Source organism: Lonchura striata, chromosome 4A (genome assembly GCF_050655825.1).
Source record: "Lonchura striata isolate lonStrDom1 chromosome 4A, ASM5065582v1, whole genome shotgun sequence".
NCBI lineage: Eukaryota > Metazoa > Chordata > Aves > Passeriformes > Estrildidae > Lonchura > Lonchura striata.
In genome coordinates, this window is record NC_140742.1 from 726145 (window position 1) to 749440 (window position 23296).

A 23296-nucleotide genomic window follows, 5' to 3' on the forward strand; every position below is an offset into this window, starting at 1 on the left:
TGGCAGTCCTGAGCAGGGCACACAGCCTGGCAGTCCTGAGCAGGGCACACAGCCTCGCAGTCCTGAGCAGGGCACACAGCCTGGCACTCCTGTGCAGGGCACACAGCCTGGCAGCCCCAGCCCCAGCCCAGCCCTGCTGCTGCCCTCTGCATACAGAACCAACCCCCTGGGCACAGCTGGCACCTTTCTGAGGCACGTGTGAGACCGTGGTGCCAGCTCCACGTTCCAGCTCTGTCTCTGCTGCTCTGTTTCAGTGCTCTGAATTTCCTCTCATCCTACAGCACTCCCATCCTCAGGGGCAGGACACACCGGTGCTCTACACTCCCACATTCCCATGAATAAAACAGGATAGACTAGGAATGTCATGGACACAGGGCATTAATATACTGCCAAAGAACTTGTATATTCTCAGGTGAAACTGATAAATAACTACTGCATAGCTTTAGTGATAAATAACTACTACATAGCTTTAAGAAAATGAATCCTTTTTTCTTCCCCTACAATTTTATGGAGACCAAACCCACAGCAACTGAGAGGAATTTGCTTAGCAGTGAATATAAAATAACTGCAGTAATGATTATGTTTCCTAATCAAAACATTCAGCTTGCAAAATATCACCCTGTAGCACATTCTTTAGCTCAAATAAAATAATAATAATTACATTAATAAAAACTTGCTGTCAAAAAGGCAGTAGGGAAAAAATGTCTTCTTCCTGTAAGCTTCACTGAGAGAAAGCCATCTTTAGGATGGCTGCTGGCACCAGGATGTTTTTCCAGATAAACTCAAACATGTTTACTTTATATAAACACACCAGCTAAACAGTCTGCTGGTTTGTGTCTTTCTTTTATGTCCAACTGCATTTCAGTCCCATCCAGAATTGCCAGAAACCATAACATCAACCCTGTCCATAGGCCTTGGCTCGGGTTCCAACTGAATAATCTTTGATGCAATTCAGAGTTTAATAAAGCTGTAAGGAAATATCTTTCCCCCTGGTTTTGCATAGAGAGGCTTCTGCTCTGCTAGCTATGGGCTATAGCAACCATAGGGTAAATAAAATCCAGGCAAAACAAATCCTCCTGCTCCTGCTGGACTATTGTTCTTGTACCTATGACACAACTTAAACAAAAAATTATACTTCCACAGATCCATTCACTCCTTAAACGAACCTTTTAGGTCATTACCTGAAACATGAACTTTCCTCAGCTCCCTAACTTTTCACTGTCTGCTCAGTTTTACATGTTGTGAGCCCCAGGACGCTTACACTTGCAATAAATTCACTTTTCTGGCATTTTGGAGGGACTGAAGTTGTGTCTCTACACATGAGGTGTTCAAGGCACAGAGACATTGGAGCACCTCTGAAATCCTGCCACAAGGTGAAGGGAACCCCTTCTCTTTGGCACAGGGCAGGGAAAACCCATTCCTTCAGTGGGATTTTCTGCAATCATGGGAGCAGCAGCCAATGCCCCCCCAGGGTCACCTCTCCAGTGTCACTGTCACCACCCCAGTGTCACTGTCACCTCCCCAGTGTCACCTCCCCAGCGTCACCTCCCCAGTGTCACTGTCACCCCCCCAGGGTCACTGCCCCAGTGTCACCCCCTGTCACCTCCAGGACACAGAGCAGATGCTCCCTGAGCACGTCCCTGGGCACACAAAGGAAATAAAGGTCACAAACGGGGTCACCCAGGCCCTGGGGCTGTTCATAGTCATGCAGGAATTATTCTGTTTTTCCTTCTAGGGGAAAACATTAGGCTATCGGGTTGCTTTCAGCTCCTTACAGGAACAAGTCTAAAAAAAATCTCTCTAAAATAACTTGCTTCAAGTGACTGCCTGTAGGACAGGCAGGGGAGGAAATGGGGGTACTTTGCTGTAGTAACATTTCCCTAGTTGAGACAGCTGATGAAAATCTCTCAGGTCTACAGGCAGTAAAAATTCTCTTTGCTTCTTTTCATCACTGCTTGGTTTCCCTCTTAGTTTCTCCCAGTTGAAGGTGTGATTTTTTTGCCAGCCACCTGCACAAAGTAATAAACTCAGGGCACAACAATACTTAAAAGTTAATTGAAAAAAAATTCTATTCTGGGGCTGTAAAACACTCAGAACCTCTTAAGGACAACACAGGCCATCCAAACCATTTCACATTGAGCTTTGCCAAAATCCTGATGAAGTATTCTTACCAAACAGTCCTGGCACTTCTGCATCACCCAGAATCTTATTTTCAGCTTGCAGCTGTGTGCTCCCAACTTTGAAGTCTGGTTGACTCTGACTTGCAGTTTTCACAATGAAGACAGATATTACAGGAAGCACAAGCAGCCAATTCTCTAATTTTTATTCATAGCAAGCCATTTCTGGAGTCCCTCATTTTGGACCACTGCTTCCTCCCCAGTACACCCCCAAATCCAGGCACCACAACAGCTTATTTCAAACTGAAAGAAACAAACCAGCAAAAATACCTTGTGAAAGACACAAATTTCTTTAGATGACTTTCCAGAATTAAAAGCAGGCTGAGAATGAGCTCTCCTTGCATCTGGAAGCTGCTGCTGGATGGGTCTGGCAGGGAGGGCTGCCAGGGACAGCCCAGCTCCTTCCCTCTCCCAGAACAGCGCCTCTCCTTTGTTCTCAAAGCAACTCTGAATTTCCCCTATGGCAACTCTTTCCTGGGCTTCTTTCTGACTGATGTTAAAGGACAGCTTTATGGCATCATGAATGGAGCAGGGTTTTGAGATGGGCAGTAGCTGTCTCCAGGAGCTCAGACACTTGGGGAAGCAAACCCCTTGCCCAGGACTTGAACTAATGATTCCCAAACTGCTGATCTCAACTGGACTGCAGCCAGTTACCAGAACTGGGGCTCAGGGATTGAACAGGGTATGGCTGTCAGTGCCCTTCTGTGGCTGGTGGGAGAGGGAGGGTAACCCCCTACTCATGGCACAATGTCACAGGAATATTTAAAATTCACACTGATGTCTAAGGAATGCTTCCTGCAGTAAGGGCAAGCTCCCAGCTGCTGCTGTGGCTGCAGTGTGAGGCAGCCACCAACACTTCCACAGGCAGCTGCAGCCTGCACCTCAACACTCCCCCACGGCACACGGATCCCGTGTGTGCCCCAGCAGCACCCCAACAGCCCAAAGTGGGCAAAGCCTGCAGCACAGGCACCCCTGCAGGCTCCTGCCAGCTCCTGAGCCTGCCTGGGGTCAGAGCTGCTCTGGCAGGCAGGGCTGGCACCTCCTGCACCCGAGCCGAGAGGGACAGAGCCCTGCTCCAGCTCACCTGGGCCAAGGAACAGCCCCAGCCACTAAGGAACAGTCCCAGTCACTAAGGAACAGTCCCAGTCACTAAGGAACAATCCCAGTCACTAAGGAACAGCCCCAGCCACTAAGGAACAGCCCCAGTCACTAAGGAACAGTCCCAGTCACTAAGGAACAGCCCCAGTCACTAAGGAACAATCCCAGTCACTAAGGAACAGCCCCAGTCACTAAGGAACAGTCCCAGTCACTAAGGAACAGCCCCAGTCACTAAGGAACAGCCCCATGGTGCAGACCCAGCACCTTTCCCCTCCCTGCCATCAGGAGCTGTGGCTTTGCTGTGCCACATGTGCCCACTCTCATTTGGGCTCCACTGCTCAGCTCACTGCTTTGCTGTGCTTGCCCCTGAATGAAGGAATGAATGAAGGAATGAATGAAGGAATGAATGAACATTTCTTCTCAGCCTGTTGTGAGTGCTTTCCTGCTTTTCCCATCTGCTAAAACAAATGCAGGCTGGCTGCTTTCCAAACAGGTGGGCTGGGGCGTGCAGCACAGTAGAGACAGTAACTCACAGGGTGCTGCTCCTTTTTGTGAGTGTGAGTTTGGGAAGCAACAGGCACTGGGAGCCCTGGGAGCACACCAGCGTGGAACTGGGGACACTGCATGGCACCAGGAGCTGGCTCAGGGAGGGCACTGGACCTGCTTGGCCAGCTGCAGAAGATAAACACCCAGATTGCACAGCCACCCAGGATTTGGCCCTTAGGATGAAGCTGTGGCTGTCACAGCAGCTGCTGGGGCAGACATTTCTCTTTCTGCTCCAACAACAAGGACAGGAGCACCATGGAACACAGGAGGAGATGGACAGCAGCTCCAAATGGAAATATGAGCCTCATCCACCCCTGTCTACCACAAAACCCACTCTGACCAGCTCACGGTAAATTTAAAAATCCCTGTGACAATTTGTGCCACAACAGTGAACTGACGTTCTTCACTGACAAAGCAAGGAATTCACTATTTCTAAGAGAACATCCCTAAGTGTGGTGAAAATCAGGCATGCAGAGAAGATGCCAGGAGACCTGCTAGAAAGGTCTGGGATGAGTGGGAAGCTAGCAGATTTTGAGAGCTTTGGACAGCTTTAGTTTGCTGCTTATGAAGTATTAGAATACTCTTGTGTATCATAACTTTAATGAGAATTTAATTATTAATGTAGCCCTATTTGGAGCTAGGAGAATAGTTTCAAATTATCAGGGAAGTAGAGAGAGGTGCCTTTTTTATTCCTATTTATAGAGCACTATTGTCAACAGCTGGGCTACAAAAAGAGACAAACTTCCCTAGTGTTGGGAAGCATAAAAAATCAAACCAACAAAAACACAAAGAAAGAACTGAAAAAAAATCAGAATCTTCCAGGAAGAGCAAAACAAGGAAAAGTAGCCTGAAAATGGCAACAAAATCATCAAAGAATAGACTGCATCCCTCCTGGAAGTCTGGAAGTCTGAGCGCTGCCTCTGGGGAGCAGGAGATGAGCTCCAGCCTGGAAGTCTGCTCAGAGGCTGGCACTGAAAGCTGCAGCTCTTGGGCATTTCTCTCAAAGAAGCAGACAAGAACAGAAGCACCATTCATGAAAGGACAGGTGACACCTTCTAGTTATTTGCCCCATTTACTGAGGATTAACAAAAGCAAGGATGGAAGAAATCGAGTGTTTTAAAATTCACACTCATTACAGAAGAGCTGTTCAGAGAAATGGCCTCAGAGGAAATTTTTCAAAGAAGCACAGAAAACTCATCAGCAGAAGCCAAAAGCCTGGGTGTGCCATGGAGAGGCACACAAAGTGTTCTCACAACCCTGGGAAGCAGCAAAACCTGGGCCCTGCTCTGCTTCAGCACCCCACCCAAGGGGCAAAGAGCTCTGACCTGAGCTATGCACACAGAAGCTGAACAGCAGAGAATTCCTTTCAGGAAAAAAAATACAATTTAACCTGAAATTAACATTACTCTCCATTTAAAGGTTGGAAATTATTTTTAACAGGGTAAAGATTAGGCTTACGCAGATAGGGTTCCTATATAGAAACACAAACCAGTCCAATTGTTAAACAGTTAAATGAAAGACTGCAATATTGTTTCCTTAGACTAAGCTTTAGTTATGTTGAATTCTCACCGCAGGTGATTTTGCACAAATCACTTGATGCACACCCCAAAAATTTACCCAGCAAGTTACACCTTGCAAGTCCTGCTGGGCTGTTTGCTCAGTGGAGTCGCTCACCAGGCAGGAGAAGCCTCTGCCTACGCTGGCACTTCTGCTCCCAGCTGTTTCCCATGCAGTAGGCACTGCTGGAGCTGCCAGCCGTGGCTGGGTGATCACCTGCAGCAATGTGACAGCCAGCAGCTCTGCGTTCCCCATCTGGCCCTGCAGAGCTGTTGTACCCACCTGAGCAGCCACCGGCTCAGGAGCAGCACCCACAGCACCCATTCCCCCTTTCCTGAACAAATGGACTGCATGTCAGAAGCCTGCACTTGGCACAGTTGTAGAAACCGTGCTTGAAAACGTTTTTCCCCTCTCTACACCTACCTAGAGCCTTTCAGACGCTGCAGAAAGCCATGTGCAATTCTGCTACCGCTGTTACTCAGTGTAGCTACAACACTGTGTACACAGAGAAGGGCTTCTCTTTTCACTGTTCAGCAGCTCAATCAACAACAGGACAAGTTAGCAGAGACTGAACAGCCTGTTTTCATTACTGCCCACCCTAATGACCACTTGTAGATTCCAAGTAGATGCTCTGTATACTGAGATCCTTCTCAGCTTCCCTGCACCTCGCTGCCCTGGGCACCCCTGCCCAGCACCGCGCTCGGGTCACCGCGAGGTGCCTGGGTAGGGAACCAGGGGGACTGGGGGAGTGGGGGACATGGGGGGCTGGGGGATTGGGGTGACTGGGGGACATGGGGGACCAGGGGGACATGGGGGACCAGGGGGACCAGGGCACATGGAGGACCAGGGGGACACAGGGGACCAGGGGGATCAGGGGCACCGGGGAGCTGGCACGGGGGCACCTCAGAGCACCTGACAGTGCTGGCCGTGGGCACGGAGATGGCTCAGGTGCTCACACCTGAACTCCACGACACTGGCACTCTGCAGCCCAGTCCAAGAGGGATTTCAAAGCGATGGGTTTGCAGAAAAGTTAAAAGCCAGGACTGTGCTCAGTCAAAGCATAAATAGCTCAGCTGGGTGACCCTGGCCCAGCAGATCACTGGTCTGCTCAAGGAGCCAAGGCCAGCGTGTTGGGCAGCCGCTCCTGACTGACACATTGTCACCGAGGGGAAGGACACAGTGACAAGGTCACAGTACAGAAATGAAATGCAGATCCTTTACAAACCAGCACATATTTCCACAAAACTTGTCATGAAATTCAGATGTTTGTGCAGGTGACCTCCATGCCTGGGTGTCTGCCACCCTCTGAGCCTCACAGCTACCACCCACTGCCAGCCATGGGAGACACCTGGAGCTCCTCCTGCTACTCAAACCTGCACACAAACACTCCAGAGGCTATACACCATTTGGAATTAGCTTCTCCAGAAATCAAGAGGCAAAATGACCAAATGAGGTTGTTCTGTTAGAGCAGAAATAACAGTGGAGCTTATTGCCTTTGTGTATTTTTATACTACATTGCATAATATGCTCGCATTGATGTTCAGCACCGTAAATGACATAAAAAACAACCCAAGGCAGCAAGCACAGCAGAGCTCTAAGAAAAAAATCATCGCATTTCACATTCCAGTGCATGAAGCAAATGCTGCAGTCCTCTAGCTTACAACAGTCTGTCAAAGTTAGCAAAGACAAATGTGTCTTAGAAAAAAGACATTGTTTCAACATGGAGCTATAAATTAGGAGGCAGCAAGTGGTCTTTATTCCACTACAAGACAAAGCCACTCTGCTCAAGCTAAGGACATTGCATGCTGCATATTCTAGTTGGGTAGCTGCCTTGGGATACCATACTCGCTCTTGTACTGCTTTGAAATCATCCATAGCAAAGTCCCTATTTTCTGTCATTACCATATTCATGCCTACTGGGACTCTACACATCCACAAAGAAATTAAACCATTTGTTCTGAAAGTTGATTGAAAAACTTTAAAACATTGGAAGGACGCCACTGCTGTAAATGTCTGAAACATGTGGATTCACACCAACTCCAGTTAAACAAAAAAATATCAAGAAAAGCTTCAGAGCAATTTGCAGCAGCTGAATATTTGGCCCCAACAACTGTCCAAACAAGTGCTGGAGTGCACAGGGCCTGTGAACGCTCGCTCCTGAGCCCTGCCCTGCTCTGGACAGCTCCAGGTTGCAGTCCATGCTCTCAGCACCACTTGCAGCATTCCCCACCACCAGTGCCAGAGTCCTTCCATTGCCCCTGCACGCCACAGAGGCACTCACACTATTTCTGATGCTAGCCCCCACAGCCCCACTTGTACCTGAAGTGCCTGCAGGAAAGCTACAAATGAATTTGTAACAGCTTCTCAAATAACTCATTTAGGGAACAAGGTCCTTGCAGGTTGCACACAAACCCACCTTTCCTCTTGCCTTTAAATGTACTAATCCATAACTTCCATTCTACCCATGCACTCTGCTCCTGAACTGAAATTCTAAAGAGTGTTTAACAGAATTTTATTAGAATTTTAGTCTGTCTTTAGCAGTTAATTTCCCAGCAGGTACACCACTGACAGAGTTGTATGCCTGCTGTTGCTCACACCTGCCTGCAGGCTCTGGAGAAGGGATGGGGGCTGCAGAGGCCAGGTGCCCATCCCACCCCAAAGGTCCTACCTGTGTCGTGCTCTGCCCAGAGTGGCTCAGCTGGGATCACCGTGGCCAGCCCCTGAGGTGCTCTCTGGGAGGAAGGAGCAGCTCTGAGCTCTGCCTGTCCTGAGCTGCCGTGCAGATGTGGGATGGAGCTGTCCCGCCTGCCCAGAGCGAGCAGAGATGACTCACTGTCACTCTGGCACATCAAATGCTCCTGTTCACTGGCACTCTGGCACATCAAACGCTCCTGTCCCTGCTCTTACTGCTGGAACTGGGTCCAGCTGGGGCTGAGCCGGGCTGGGCTCACCCTGCGCCTGCCAGGTCAGCTGCTCCTGCCTGGGGCTCACCGGGCCCTGCCCAGCAGAATTCTCTCCCATCAGGTAAGACAACAGAAGGGAGCTTCCCCTGGCTGTACCTGACATTCCAGTGCTGAAGCTTCTCCCCAGGAACACTTTGCATATCACACATTAATAGACTCTGACTAACAGCTTTAGCTTCACATCATGTCTAGACAAAGTGCCCCGCTGTGGACAGCGGCCTGGAAGGGCACTTGAGCAGCTGTGGGTGAACAGAACATAAACTGTGCTGCTGACAGGTTGTGTGCATGCTGTACCTCACCTAGTCATTCTCCAGGAGGTGAGAATAATGGGAGTTTCACTGGAGTTTTAGGAAGAAAGAGGCCAAAGCTCAGGCTGGCCAGAAAACCAGGAATAACCTAGGTTGTTCCCAGCCTGGACATCAGGGAGAATTTCTTCCCTGGAAGGGGCTGCCCAGGCTGGTGGTGGAGTCACTGTCCTTGGAGGTGCTCAAGAAGCAACTGGGCAAGACACTCAGTGACCTGGGCTACCCAACAGGCTGGTGATGGGCCAAAGCTGCTGGGACCCCATGATCCTGGAGGTCCTTTCCAACACTAATGGTTCCATCACTGTGTGAGAAGCTGTGGCTGCCCTGGAGCCCTGGAAGTGTCCAAGGCCAGGCTGGACAGCAGTAACCTGGGCTGGAGGAAGCTGTCCCTGCCCTGGCAGGGTTACGAGGTGACCTTTAAGGTTTCCTTCAACCCAAACCAGTCTGATTTTATGTGCATCACTCAATACCTAGGAAATATGAAACACTTAGAAGACTAGAGGGGAAATAATAGAAGTTCCACAGAAGATTTTGATGGCAAAAATGTGAACAGGCTCTCTGCAGAGCCCAGGTGTGCTCAGCAGTGTCCAGCTACACCCTGACTGCACCCTGACAACACAGCTGCCCCCAAAGGTGACCAAAACTCCTTCACACCACAGGATCCCTGCAGAAAAGTGACAGCACAAAAGCAGCACAGCTGCAAAGCCACAGTAAACTGATGCTGGGAGCAGAGAATAGGCGGCAAAGTATTTACAGGCCACCAGAGAGTCTCCACCAGTTCTCAGCAGCCAGCAGAGTTTGCCTGCCCTGGGTGTCACTGTGAGCTGAGCGCTGCCCTCGATGAAAAGTGCAGCCCTGCTCCTCCCCTGAAAGGAGCTGCCTGAACTGAGAGCATTTCACTCCCTTTAGTGCCTTTCACTGTGCTCCAACACGCTGTGCTGCCATCACAGCTTGAAATATTTACTTGACATTATCTTGCATCTGGCAAATGTATTCTGATGCTCTCCAGCAAGTTCCATGCAGGATTAAGTTCTCCACTGGTCTTTGCACAGTAACAGATCCCACTTGATTCCACCACTGCAATTCTCTCCAAATCAGGCCTGCAAAGCCCAACAAGTTTACAACAATTCTGTTAAGACAGCTGAGATTTGCAGGCACCAGACTAATTTCTAAGCTCCTACAGCAGTTAGAACTTCTCCTGCCTCCACTGGGCTTCCTCATTTTCTGTGCTGCTCAGACCCAAACAAATACTGCCTGGCACTCTCTCAGTGCTGCCAACCCATATGCACTTTCTCTAATTTATTCTCCTATTGCTAATTAACTATTTCATATTGCAAAGTCCCATTTTTCAGATAAGGTGCTGTTGTCACAATAACCCTGTAAGTGAATTATTATAACTATAATGCATTCATAAATAACATAGTAAAGATTTAAAATACATATTTTTTTTACAGCTACTGCAATCCAGTTGGATTACATGTAACAGAAATTGTGCACCCATGAAATTAAACTGAGTAAAAAAATTAGTTTTCAAAGGCTTAGTTCTCTGAAAAAGTTATTGCCTCTAATTCTTTTTGGTCAAATGTTGTTTTTTTTCTGAAGCTAAATTAGAATACTAAAATAAATAAAAATGACAGCCTCTGGGTAGGGAACTGAAGTAATGAACAGCAACTGAACTCTGCTGCAGGCCAGGCAATGCTGGGGTGGGAAGGAGGGAGCAGAAAACAAACAGCAATACTTCCTAATGAACCTGGGGCAGAATAACAGCACACGGCTTCAGTGAAGCACCCAGAGTGAGCTTCTGCCTGGATTTCTGCATGGGCACTGCCAGGCTGCTTGCCATGGCCTGCAGTGACCTGTGCCACAGCCACGGGCATGGTCCTGCTCTGCTCTGTGTCCTGGCACGGGTGTGCCTTGGCACAGGTGTCCTCTGGCACAGGTGTGCCCTGGCACAGGTGTGCCTTGGCACGGGTGTCCTCTGGCACAGATGTGCCCTCCCGTGCAGGTAACGCAGCCAAGGGCCCCTCCTGCTGCAGACTGCCCTCACCCCCTGGCTGTGTGAGCAACGGGGACAAAGCAACCCAACCCAAACCAACCCAAACCAACCCAAACCAACCCAAACCAACCCAAACCAACCCAAACCAAAGCAAAGCAAACCAAAGCAAACCAAAGCAACCCAAAGCAAAGCAAAGCAAAGCAAAGCAAAGCAAAGCAAAGCAAGCCAAAGCAAAGCGACCCAAAGCAAAGCAAAGGTGCCCCATGGCAGGCTCTGGCTGGCTGGGCACAGCCCCAGCAGAGCAGCAGGGTGCAGCCTGACCTCAGCCCCGTGCAAGCACCCCCATCTCTCACAAAAGGAGCAGCTGACCAGCACAAAGGGCTGCACAACCTCCCCCTCCCAGGGAGTCAGCACAGAGGCTCCAGCACAAAGTCAGGGGAACATTCTGAGTATTTTTGTCACCTTGCTGTGCCCCTGAGGCTCACGCTGCAGGCAGGCTGCTGTGCCCACAGTCCTACAGCACTGCACAAAACTGCACCACAAAACCGCAATTTTCCCATTTGTTTCCCATGAAGACACCCAGCCAACAACAAAACGGGGAGTGGGAGTTGCCCAAGAACAATTCTGTCGGTTTCTAGAGAAGTAAAAACCCAAAAGAACGCTTTTTCTCTCAAGCTGCAATAACCAGGCAAGCCCGCGGGTTTGGGCAGCCCAAGGCTGCTGTCAGTGGGAGAGCAGCAGAATGCAAACCCGGCTCTCCTGAGCGGGCTCAGAAGGGCAGAGGGGCTCAGCCAGCACAGCCAGCTCACACCTGAGCCAGAGCCCATCGCTGCTGGCCAGCCAGCCCTGCCCAGGGCACACGGGAGCTGCCCCAGCACCTCCTGCACGCTTCCTTCACCCCCAACCTGCCCGCTTTGGTTTTGGGGCTGGCTCACTCTTCCTCACAGGGCTATTAAGCCTGGTCAGATAAGGCTTTTGCAGGCTATCTGAGGCTGCAGCCAGCTCACAGGATTTTATTGTTGCTGCTGCTGGCATGTGGAGAGCTTAGACAAAAACAAGCAAACACTGGGTAAAATCTATTCCAGAAAAAGCTGAATATTTATGGCTTGTACACAGAAACCTGACTGGCAAGTGAATGCTTCAGGTAGAGATAAAAGGAGTGACAGAAGAGTAACTTTTATCTGTGCAGTCTACATTTAATGACCGCATGAACATTTGCAGATGATTAGGGCCAACCTAAGTGCTTTGTTGTTCCTTTGTTCCCTTTCTGAAGGATTTGGACTTTATTATTTTTCTGCTTTTTTTTTTCCCACCCATAGCTGCAACTAAATATAATTTTTGGCTTTTACAGACCTATTTCCATTTATAGAATGCAGCTGACAGGCTGGGGATGATGTTTCCTAGCTGAGGCATCTGCCTCCTTGACAGAGGGAGAGATAATCACGTTGGGTGAAGCAGGCTCGGCGTCTGTGACAGGCTTAAGATGTCAGAGCTGAGAGCAGCGTGTCTGCCCCCCTGGATGTTTGCTCTGGAGGAGTTCAGCCCCATCTGCTCTGGAGGGCAGCCAGCCTGCAGTGCTGCTGTGCTGGGACAGGGGACAGGGACAAGGGGACAACGGATGGGCTCAGATCTACTCCTTGTCATCTTCCAGCGATTGCATTATTGAAACAGAAATCACAGGAGTGTTAACAAGACACAACCAGCTCCCCCTGGCACGGCCAGGGACAGAGGGGCAATCTGTTCCCCACCTGCATTCTGCTTTTTGCATTTCTGCTTTTTTTTTGTTGGAGCCCCAGCTGCAAGGCAGGTGTTGGTACCTATCAGAGTGGCTCAGCTCAAAGCCAGCCCAGTACAGCTCAGCTGCCAAGGTCTGTGCCTCGCTCCTGGTGCTGTGGCATCTGCTCTGTCACCCACACGTGCACTGATTGAAAACATTTCCTCTCCTTCTCTGCCTGCAGAAGTGGAAGAGATCACCCAGATATGATTTCAGCAAACAATAAATCCCTTTATCAATGGTGCTGCCCAAAGTCAGTAGATGGAAATCTGAATCTGATTTTCCAGCTTCTACAGCATTTCTTTCCATAAGATCATTAAACTGCAGGCTCAAAATTACAGTTTAAATCATGTCTTTTTGCAGAAAAGTCTAAGCTCCAAACAATCAAATTGTGATTCATAATCTGTCATTTTCAGTCAATATATCATGTCTAGCAAACATTGATTTATATGTAAGATTAAACTTTGTGGTTGTACTTTTCAAAGTTATTCAATAACAGCAATCATCAATTGATAGGTAATTTTTTTAGTATACACAAATTAATCTTTCCAATTTGACCTTAAATTACAAAAGTTCCATGAATCATTTTACCATACAAAATTGCAGGTTGGATTGGTTTCTTGGTCACATCACTCTTCCCCTGCATCTTGTCCTTTGACTATTAAACTCTTTGCTCATACCTCATTCTCTCAAAGTTTACTTTCTTTTTGTACTTGGTAGAAATGCAGACTTGCCTGCTCCATTTTTACCTGTCTTTGAACTTTGATTCTCCTGCAAAGTATCTTCTCATCTGTTAAATTCTTTCAGCACATCCTTCTGTGTGACATCTGCACATCCAAAGCTGACATCCTACTCACAGAACAGCTTCACACTGCTCGGCCAGGGCAGGCAGGCAGCACCTCTCCTCTGGGAACAATTCCCACCTTTGCCTGTGCCTTGCCCCGGGGGCTTCTGTTCCCAGCTCCTCCTCAGCTCCCACAGCCTGAGGGCAACTGTGCAACCTTGCCCTGAGCCCAGCCAGAGAGTGACTGCACTGAGCTCTTGCCCTGGTGGTTCCAGCTGTGGAACACAAACCGTGGCTTTGCTGCGTGTGGAACACAAACCATGGCTTTGCTGTGCTGGTTCCAGCTGTGGAACACAAACCATGGCTGTTTCCCCCTGGGACAGGCTGGTTCCAGCCCAGCAGGACCCTGAGCAGGCTCCTGACACACAGAGGAGGGGCAGGACCACGACATGACCAGTTCACCCAGGGGCTCAGCTCACTGCCATTACAATGAAAATAAAACCTTGATGGGAAGGGCCACCTGTGGCTGCGTGTGCAGAGCCAGCACCCTCACCAGGGGATTGTTATTTCAACACCTGTCTGCTGAACGTGGCTGTTTTATTAATAGAAAGGATCACACACAGCCTGAGGTAAATTAAAATTCCAGTTCTGCTATTCCGTGTCATTGAAGAATATGCCAGGCTGCTGTTTGATTTGGTTTCTAGCAAAGCAGGCTAACAAACCTCCTTCCAAGCCATTAATTCAGATATGCAATAAGCCTACCGCAACTGCACTGGCTCATTAAAGCAATTTGAGGTAACCTGCACTCATTAGAGCAGCCACCATCCATACCCCTGTGACTGCAGCCTTGTTTTCAGACAGATCAGAGATGACCTGCTGTGCCAAATGCCTCTTTTGTCTCAGGAAAGCTTCAGGGAAATAGCAAAATGGAAAACCTTGATTTGCTCAGGCTTTGGAATTCATTTAAATGCAAGAATATGGTAACATTTTGAGTATCTTTTTTCATCCACAAAAGGATTAGTTAACCAGATGAAGGGAAATTCTTCAGTAAAGACAGTACCATGCTGATAGTCATGCAGGACACAAGTTTACAGATAAAACTGATAAGTTCCCTGCTATATCTGTTGGAAAGGACAGTTTAAGCATTCAGAAAAGGAAATACTGAATGGAGAAATGATGAATGTGCCACAGTTGAGATAATAAGAACCAACCTGTGACCCTGGTACGCAGCCCAGGCTGCCATCAGTGTACAAAGCTGCAGAGGGCTGCTGCTCACACTCGGGGAAAAACCATAAGAATCCTTCCGTGCTTAATAAAAAAGGGCACTAGGAAGAAGGTACAAAGACAACTGAGGCAGCATTTAGCCTTTAAGGAGGGACATTTACAGGTGTGCCAGTCATCAAGCTCAGGATAATTAAGCCTGACCCTTGAACTGCATCAACCCATTTAGCAGCTGGAGGTGAAGCACAAAACCCTTGAGTGAGACTAATTTGGAGTCCTCCAGCAGAGGAATTAAGTGGCTTAATCCAAAGCACCTTCTACGGACTTAGCACACTTTAAAAAGACTGTTGTTGTTCACCTAATAAAAGGGAGACAGGCATGCAGCAGACTTTTGACCCTCTGCTCTACAATAAAATCAGCTGCCTAACAACAACAACAGAATCATCTCTGTGCACGTTTGCTGCTTCCTAAACAAAAACCTGATTTTTGTAAAAACAGGTTTTCCTAAACAAAAACCTGTTTCTTCAAAGTCAGGTTCACAGCCAGCACTGAGTAGTGGCACCTGAACTGCCAGCACCCACAGCAGGCTGCTGACCCCTGCTCTGAGCTGCCTCTGAGTTCTCAGCCCTTGGAAACGTTTGTTAAACTGTATTTATTTATGTTGATTTATTTTCCTTTCAAGCCACTATCCCTCACCTCTGCAGCCTCTGGGGCACATCAGGAGGAGCTGGGGTGGTGACAGCAGGAAATCCTCAGCCAGACAAACCCTCAGCCCTTCTGAGAGCTTTCCCCCCTGAGCCCAGCAGACACACCAGAGGAGCAAAGGCCCCAGAGCTCCACAAGCACAACACTGTCTAAATGACTCCTTCCAATGAAGCTGTGCTGGCTGGGAGAATATCAAGTGTTTGCTGGAGAGCTGCACCAGACACAGGCTCTGAAAAGATGCAGCCTGTGCTCTTCTCAAAATGCACCTTCACTTCAATAAATTCTGTTATCAAAGTCAATAGATTTTCTTTTGATTTTTCTAAAAAAAAACAGTGTGCTCCTATTTGCTGCCAAATTTCAGTTCCAGATTTTAAAGATTTTCCTGTCTATGTCAATTAGAACTGTGACCACATCATGGTTTCATTTTCCTTCCTTTTTCTCTCTGGCCAGAAAAATTCACGTAGTTTAAGTTTGTTAACATTTCCTGTTTTCCTTCTGTATACAGAGAGATTTTAGGCATCAAAACATAGAAATGAATAAATCAAGAGAAGGACTGTAAAGACACAAAATTACACAGTATTTTAGTTAACCTTCAGCCTTATTTCAGTGCAACAAATGAAGAAACTCCTCCAGTCTCTGCAGAAATTTAGAAAAGAGCAAGCTGAATAAGAGTTTGGGGCATTTTAGTGCTCCAGGCTTGGAATTTGATGACTGAGTTACCTCCAGGAGTGTGCAGGGAGCCCCAAAGCACAGACTGATGCAGACTGACATCTGAGGGGATGGATGTGTCTGCTCTGCCCTGGGTTTCCAGGAGCCCTACTGCAGGAGCCAGCCTGGCGAGGGAACGTGCATTTCCCATCACTGCTATTCTTCCTCTCTCATCTCTCCTGTTTTGTCTTCCAGAAGAGAGACAGACCTGTAGCAGCAGCTCTCCAAGATTCTGGCTCCTCCCAGATGCTCCTTGTCCCTCAGCATGCCCAAACACGGGGCTGGAGCTCAGTGTGGATGGTGTTCCTTCCATGGAACAGGGAACTCCTCTTCCCACCCTCCTCCTCCATTTCAACTCCTCATTTCAGCTCCAGCAGCACTTGCCCCAGCACTCAGAAGTACCAGCACAATGGAGTACCAAGCTGAAATCCGTGCTGAAGGACTGGTAGCAAGCAGGATGTTTCTAAAAAGACGGGTTACAATCAAGTCAATCAGTCTCCAAACTACTCTAGAGAGAAGCATTCAATCTCTGACATCAGGAGGAATTTTCTCCACCTACGCTGTCATCCCTGAGGGTGAAGGAGACTCTTGGAAGGATGGAACAGAGTGTTCACAACACCAGCAGATCACATGCAGTACAACCATGCCCTCAAATTAATCAGAAGGTCACCAAGCCTGCACACCGAAAGCTAGGATCTATTTAAATATTGTCACTGTGAAGTGGATACATCTTCATTTTGTCCAAAAGGCACTTCAAACACGCAGCCTTCCCCATCTCATAGCTCAGTGAGACTGAAGGAATTAGCACTGCTCTGAGTCCCACTGGACTCCTGAGAGGCTGATTACAGTCTCACACTTGTTAGGTCACAAGGAAACACATTGTGTTGGAATCCAGGATTCTCTGCAGCTGAGAAGCACTATGAGAAATAGAACAAACCAATTTCTATGTTTAAAGAGTGAAATAAAGACCTGTAATCATCAGGGTTCTAATGATCTCTCTGAAATCAGTGTCTCAGAGCAACAGAGGTGCTGGAGGATTTGCAGCAGCGGCACCTCAGTGCTCCAGCACAGCCCTGTGGGGAGCAGAGAAGGAGCTGAGGGGTCCCTGGGCAGGAGGGGTGCTCGTGAGGAAATAAGGAATAACTGGGAGTCATGCAGAGATGCTGGCAGAGCCCTGTGGGCACAAGGCAAAGGCAAACAGCTCCGGGGAGGACAGAGCTAAAAGCTGCCGCCAGGGCCACGCCAGCCTGGTCTGGGGGCTAAGCCTGGCACGGAGCAGGAGGAGACAAGGCCCCGCATCTCCTGCCGCGAGCTCGGCCTCCCTCCTGGCCTCCGTGGCACAGCAAGCACTGCCCAGCTGCCCCCGAATCCAGCTCGCCCTGGCAAAATGGCCCGGTGCACCAGGCGGCAGGACAGTCTGCAGCAGCGTGCCCGAGGAAGGCGGGCAGGCCCGCGCTGCGTGCGGCGGCCCCGCGGCTGCTCCCCACGGCTCAGCCCTCAGATGGAGAGCAGCTCAGGCTGGCATGGAGGGCTCCCGGCTGCCCCAGCTCCTCTGGGAACACCAGGGTACTGACAGCCTCCTGCCAATTAGCATTTACATTTTATTTCCGGCTTCTTGGCCTGGGCTTTTTTCAGGCTGCTCTAGGCAACATATTTGTACTTCACTGGACACGGCCTTCCTAATAACCACTGCTGTTCCTGGTAATTTTTAATGAGTTGATGTAAGGCAATTTCACTTCCTTCCCCCTTCAGAAAGAATTTATTAAAAAGATCTGTGTAGGAATAATAGACTCATAATCAGAGAAGCCACATGCCATGATCAGAATTAAAGGAGCCATCTGTTTCTTTACAGTCATGCACATCTCAAACAAAAAGTACACACATGACATATGTCATTACTTCCACTTTCCTGAGAGAAAATATTTGCCATGATTGCCTCCCACAGGAGCGCAGGAAGCTCCAGCACCAGCCTGCAGTGCTGGAGGAGCCCCTTCAAGCAGTGCATTCAGGTTCTAGCTCTGCCTCAGCTGACCCAGCAGAGTTTTTTGTGACTCTGTGAACCCTTTGCAAACTTATTTGCCACAAGATCTGCAGCCAGGACTTGGCTTGCTGTTGCCCACCACCAAGAGGAGCTGCCCTGCTGAGCTCCACACACACACTTGTGTCTCACCATTTAAAAGTCAATTTAGGAAATTACATTCACTGGATGATGTATTTTCAATAGAGCTGCTCTGAGCACTGGCACTGCCCTGGAGGCTGCTCAGGGAGCCAGCAGGAGATGGCACCCTGGCCTGGGACACGGCTGGCAGTGCCCTGCGCCCTCTGCCCAGCCCTGCCAAGCACCATTCTGCCTCTCAGGAGAAGCTCAGGGAGAAGAAGAGAGAACAATCTTTATCTCTGCTCCTGTGTTCTCCCCATGAGGAATGTGGTGTGGGGATTGTTCACCTGCAGGGATGGCTGGGTTGGATTCTGGTGAAGTTGTCTGGGGTCAGTGACCAATGGATCCAGCTGTGGCTTGGGCTCTCAGCAGAGAGTCACAAGTTTGAGTTAGTTAGATGGGTAAGTAAGAAGTGAGTATGCAGAATAGGATAGTATCTCTTTAAACAGTATATTAATGTAATATAGCATACTTTTAATAACGCTATCCTTCAGCCTTCTGATCTGGAGCAGACATCATAATTTCTTCCCTGCACCTGGGGTCACCACATTTTACTACACACCAGCCCTAAACCACAGAAAATGACCAATGACAAATGTTCTGGAAAAAGCCTCTCCTGAAACGTGGTAAAATTCTTCCATCTAAAAGGTCTCCTCCTCCTTTCCCTGCCTTGCCTCAGCTCAAACACTGAAGAGTTCAAGGCTACCTACTGTGCCCTGAGACACCGTGAAAGGATTTCTTCTGAAAAATCAAAGAGTAGCTTAATTTAAGTTTGTCTGACCTGGCTTGTTACCCTTGCTTTCAGTTATGGAAAACCTTTAAATAGAAACAGGATAAAAAAAAAAAAAAGAAGAAGAAAGTAGAAGTTGTCTCTGGTTCTTCAGCTTTTCTCTCTGCAGGCCTGACTGGTTCTGCTGTAAGCTGCTCAGCAGAGGCCAGGAGAAAAGCTCTGGAGTTCAAACACTGGCAGCTCTGCAGGGATGTTTCCTTCACCCATCTCTCTCACTGCAGATCACTGTTCCTGTGCACAGACACGTATTTCACTGCTGGCAGCGCTCTGTGACCCTGAGATGTTCTGTAATTCTGTGTCAGCTCTTCTGTGTCTTACCCTTGTCTATCCATGTTCTGCTTCTGTGACATCTTTCATTATTGTGCAGGATTGCCCACCCATGGCAATCATTCCTGTGCTGTGACCATCTATGAAATGTATAATGATGAAAGATGTTACAATGAAAAAAAATAAAACAAAGCACTTAATAGCCTTAATTCAGGCACTGTATTAACACTACACATTTTTAAAGTACATTTTTAGGTCCTGTAAATACACACACACACACATATATATATAGTGCATCTATTTTTTATCTAGCCTCCTAAACACAAACCTGTAACCAAGGATTTGCACTGGGGCCATGATCAATACCAGAGTTGTGTTTCAGAGGCATGAAGTCAGGACATACTTCACAATTCCCACCCTCTTCCATTCCACAGCCACATTCCTAAACAGCTATGCACACTGACACCTTATTTAACAAATAACTGAGTTAAGCCTCTGCTGAAGAAGAGGACAAGGTGTAATCAAGATTTATTGGTGTTTCAGCTGTCCTTCTGCACTCTCACATCATTCTGCCTCCTAACAATTACACCCTACCTCAGAGTGCAGAGACAAATCTATCAGTCCTGAGAACGCCCCAGGGACAGGGCTGTGGGTGGCAGCTGTTTGTCCTGGGGCTGTCACCTGTGTCCTGGTGCTGTCACCTGTGTCCTGGCACTGTCACCTGTGTCCCAGTGCTGTCCCTGTGTCCTGGTGCTGTCACCTGTGTCCTGGCACTGTCACCTGTGTCCTGGCACCTCCCCAGTGCCCCCTGGGCAGCACAGCCTGCCTCCTCCTGGGGCACACCGGGCACCTTCTCCCACCCACCAGCCAAGCTCAGGCTTTTCCTGGTGCTTGGCTCTGCCCCACCCGGATGTTCCCCCTGACCAAGCACTTTCACCAGCCAGCAGCTACCCACAGCTCCAGCTAATCAATGCTATGTATTACTGCTTTTTCTTTACCTTCTCCTAGCAATAGCAGAGGCTATTCTGAGGTGTGGAAGGAAGGAAGCAATCACGCAGAGGAGTGGCAATAGCTGAGCTCGGCCAAGGAAACCAGCCATATTTCAGAAGCTTCTGGACCCTTCCACGGCTCCTTGCCTGACAAAGCCCAGCTCAGAGGAGGCACAAGCACACACGAGGAAGTCACTGCACTCACTGCTTCTGCAGGTCTGGAAATGCTCCTTTAAGGCCCTCCTTAGGGTGGGAAGCAATCATCCAACAAGCACAGCTGCATCACAAACCTGGAGCACACAGAGCACAGAACCAGGCACCTGGAGCTGCTGCCTGAGCCAGGCTGCGAGGGACGAGGCTGGCAGGGACGAGGAGCACACGGATCGTTCCCTGTCCCTTTCCTGCAGGACATAACAACCCCAGAGCCCAGCCCAGGAAAAGCAGCACAACTGGAGCTGAACACCAGAGGGATGGCCAGGAGGTGCTGGCAGGGAGAAGCACTGCTCTGCTGGGAGCTGCAGCCCCCGGCTCCACTTCAGCCTGGGCAAATACTTCAGCATGGGCATCTGCTTATCCTAAAGATGTCACAGCACCAGCTGGTTTTATAAAACAAAAAGCATTCTGAATGGAGAGTACTTCAGGATAATCAACATGCTGCAAGGTTTCTTTTGGTAATTAAAAAAGTTCTTTATAAATGTTTCTCTCTTTGCATGTCAAATTTGGTTTCAGGTCTTAAAGCAGTATTTCCAATAAAAAAAGAAAAAAGACAGCTAGAAAATGCACAAGTTTTGGCAAAATAAAAACTTTTATGCAAAATTGACCTGATTCTAGAAGAAACAAAATGTGAACACAGCATGGCATAATTGCATGGATTTGTTATTACAGCCATTCTAGCGACATCTGCTTCTTTCTTTGCCTCACTGATTTGCACATGACAAAAAGCAGACGGCCTTAGATGCTGGTCACTCAGGAAGGTCACCCCTGGCTGTGCTACATACTTCCACCTTAATTATTTCAGGCTTATTTCTGACATAATGGGAATTTATTACTATACAGAGAGTAAACATGTTCCCAAAAGTATCAACAGCAAAGTTGAAACACTTCTAAAATGGGACTGAAAGAATAAATTGAAAACAAATATTAGAAGAAGGGTTAATTTTCTGTCCTAATACTCCCAGGTTTTCCACTGGAAGTTCTTTTTCACTGTGATTTATCACTTTGATTTTCCTTGTTTTTGCCTGATCTCATTTTCACTGTTATCACATTCAAGACCAAGGTCTGATTGCACTGCTCCTGCTGGAAGGGTTTTCAGGGTGTCCTGCTCAGAAATCCATGCACTACAGAGAGAATAGAGAAATCCCCAGAGAGTATCATTAGCAGAAGGGTTATTATTACTTTCTCACAAATTTGCTCTTTTACTTGGAATTAAACTGATCCTGGAGTTAGGCAGTAGCCTAACCTAATCAATGTCTGCACAAGAAGCAACTGAACTGAGCCAAATGCAACAACAAAGGATTTAAAAATGCATTAAATAGGTGCTATAATAATTAAAGAGTGAAAGATGCAATGGCAAAACTCTCCTCTCTGACCTGTGCTGTGATGAAGGCACAGGGTGCACCTGTACTGTAATTTCTGAATTGGGGATATAAATGGCACTGCCAGTGACTTCCATGGATCTCCCCTGTGCAAATAAAACACACCAAACCAAAATGGCAGTGACAGATCTGCAAAGGAAGAGAAAATTTTTACTGCAGCTGGAAAAGCAGTGCAGTGGTAAGCCATAAATAAAACAATGAATGAAGCTGCGTGGCACATGGCTGAGATGAAAACCAGAACTGCCAGAGACCAGCACTGCAGGAAGGTCTGCTCAGCCCAGCTGGGCTCTGTGGGGTGGGACATCCCAGAGAGCTCTGGAGCCCAGAGAGCTCCTGCCCCAAACCCTGATCCCAACAGAGCTCCTGAACCAGAACCTGAACCCAACAGAGCTCCTGAACCAGAACCCAAACCCAGCAGAGCTCCTGAACCAGAACCTGAACCCAACAGAGCTCCTGAACAAGAACCTGATCCCAACAGAGCTCCTGAACCAGAACCTGAACCCAACAGAGCTCCTGAACCAGAGCTGCCCCCTCCTGCAGGCACCACGAGGAAGCAGAAGATTATTCCTATTCCACTGAAACAAAACCCTATTAATTGATTCTGAATAGACACAATATGGAAATTGCAATTGCAGCGACTCCAGCTGCTGAGACAGAATATGAACAACAGCCATGGACTCCAAACTGCACTTGAACAGCATTTTCCAAATTCCCCAAGAAGACTGAAAAACACAGACAGTCCTGCTGTGAGACTGAAGTATGTTTTCCTAAAAATATCTTGTTTTCATTTTATATTGCCTTTTCTTGACTTTTGTTTTACACTCCATGCATTAATTGGAATAATACAAAGTATAAATATGGTATGTGCCCACCACTGTAATTACAGTGCTGAGACCCACAATAAACCTTCAATGCAAATGCATTTATTGCAATATCTGAAAGGATCATAAGATATGCAGTAAGTTAAAAATGTCATGCGGGACAGTCATAAAACCAGAGAATGGTTTGGGTTGGAAGGGACCTTTAAAGATCATCTAGACCAGCCCCCAAAAAACCCTAAAGCTGTTTCAGTCTTGAAATCTGATAAGAGGAAGGTGGAAGAGGAGAATGTCCTTTTCAATAAGAATTAGATTTTCTGGAATGATTTTTCCACTTACATTTGAACATCAGTCACAGTTCCCACTCCCAAACTCTCTCATCACTGTTGACACACTGTTTACAAAACAGCCAAAAGCAGAAGATTTATTTTCTTTTCCAAGTGTATGACTCCTGCTGTTCTGCTGGGATTTTTTTTCCTCCCCCCTCCACAAAATGGCCATAAAAAAGAACAAGATATATTTTATCATTAGATACAAACCCAGGTCTCACACATTTATTGGTTTAGTTTAAGATCTATTAGGTAAAATATAACAACAGGACAGAAGCCCCAGTTCCCCAGTTAAAATTCCATCAAAGTGAACTCACACTTCAGTCAGTTAATTAAATAATCCATACCAACCAGAGGGCTCTCAATCCTGTCGTAACAGTCCATAAGCACTGCTGGTAATAAAATATTAGATCTGAACTGCTATTATTATTATTAAGCTGAACCAAACCACAGAATTCAAACTTAGCTTAATTGGCATCTTTAAACTGCACATTGATCTTTGTGTTCAATACTTTT

At 47.8% G+C, this 23296-nt stretch overlaps 1 protein-coding gene across 6 annotated transcripts in view; it reads right to left on the minus strand.

Moving 5' to 3' along the window:
• FGF13 (fibroblast growth factor 13) overlaps nucleotides 1-23296 on the minus strand; it is a 172054-nt gene that overhangs the window by 77441 nt on the left and 71317 nt on the right. The window contains exon 1 of one of the 6 annotated variants that reach the window (XM_085570694.1): nucleotides 20244-20448. The exons of 4 other annotated variants lie outside the window; for them this stretch is intronic. The gene's annotated coding sequence lies outside the window, so the exon portion shown is untranslated. Of the gene's footprint in view, nucleotides 1-8046; nucleotides 8069-20243; nucleotides 20449-23296 lie in introns of those variants that run through there. One more of the 6 variants, XM_085570692.1, reaches the window with a different exon arrangement.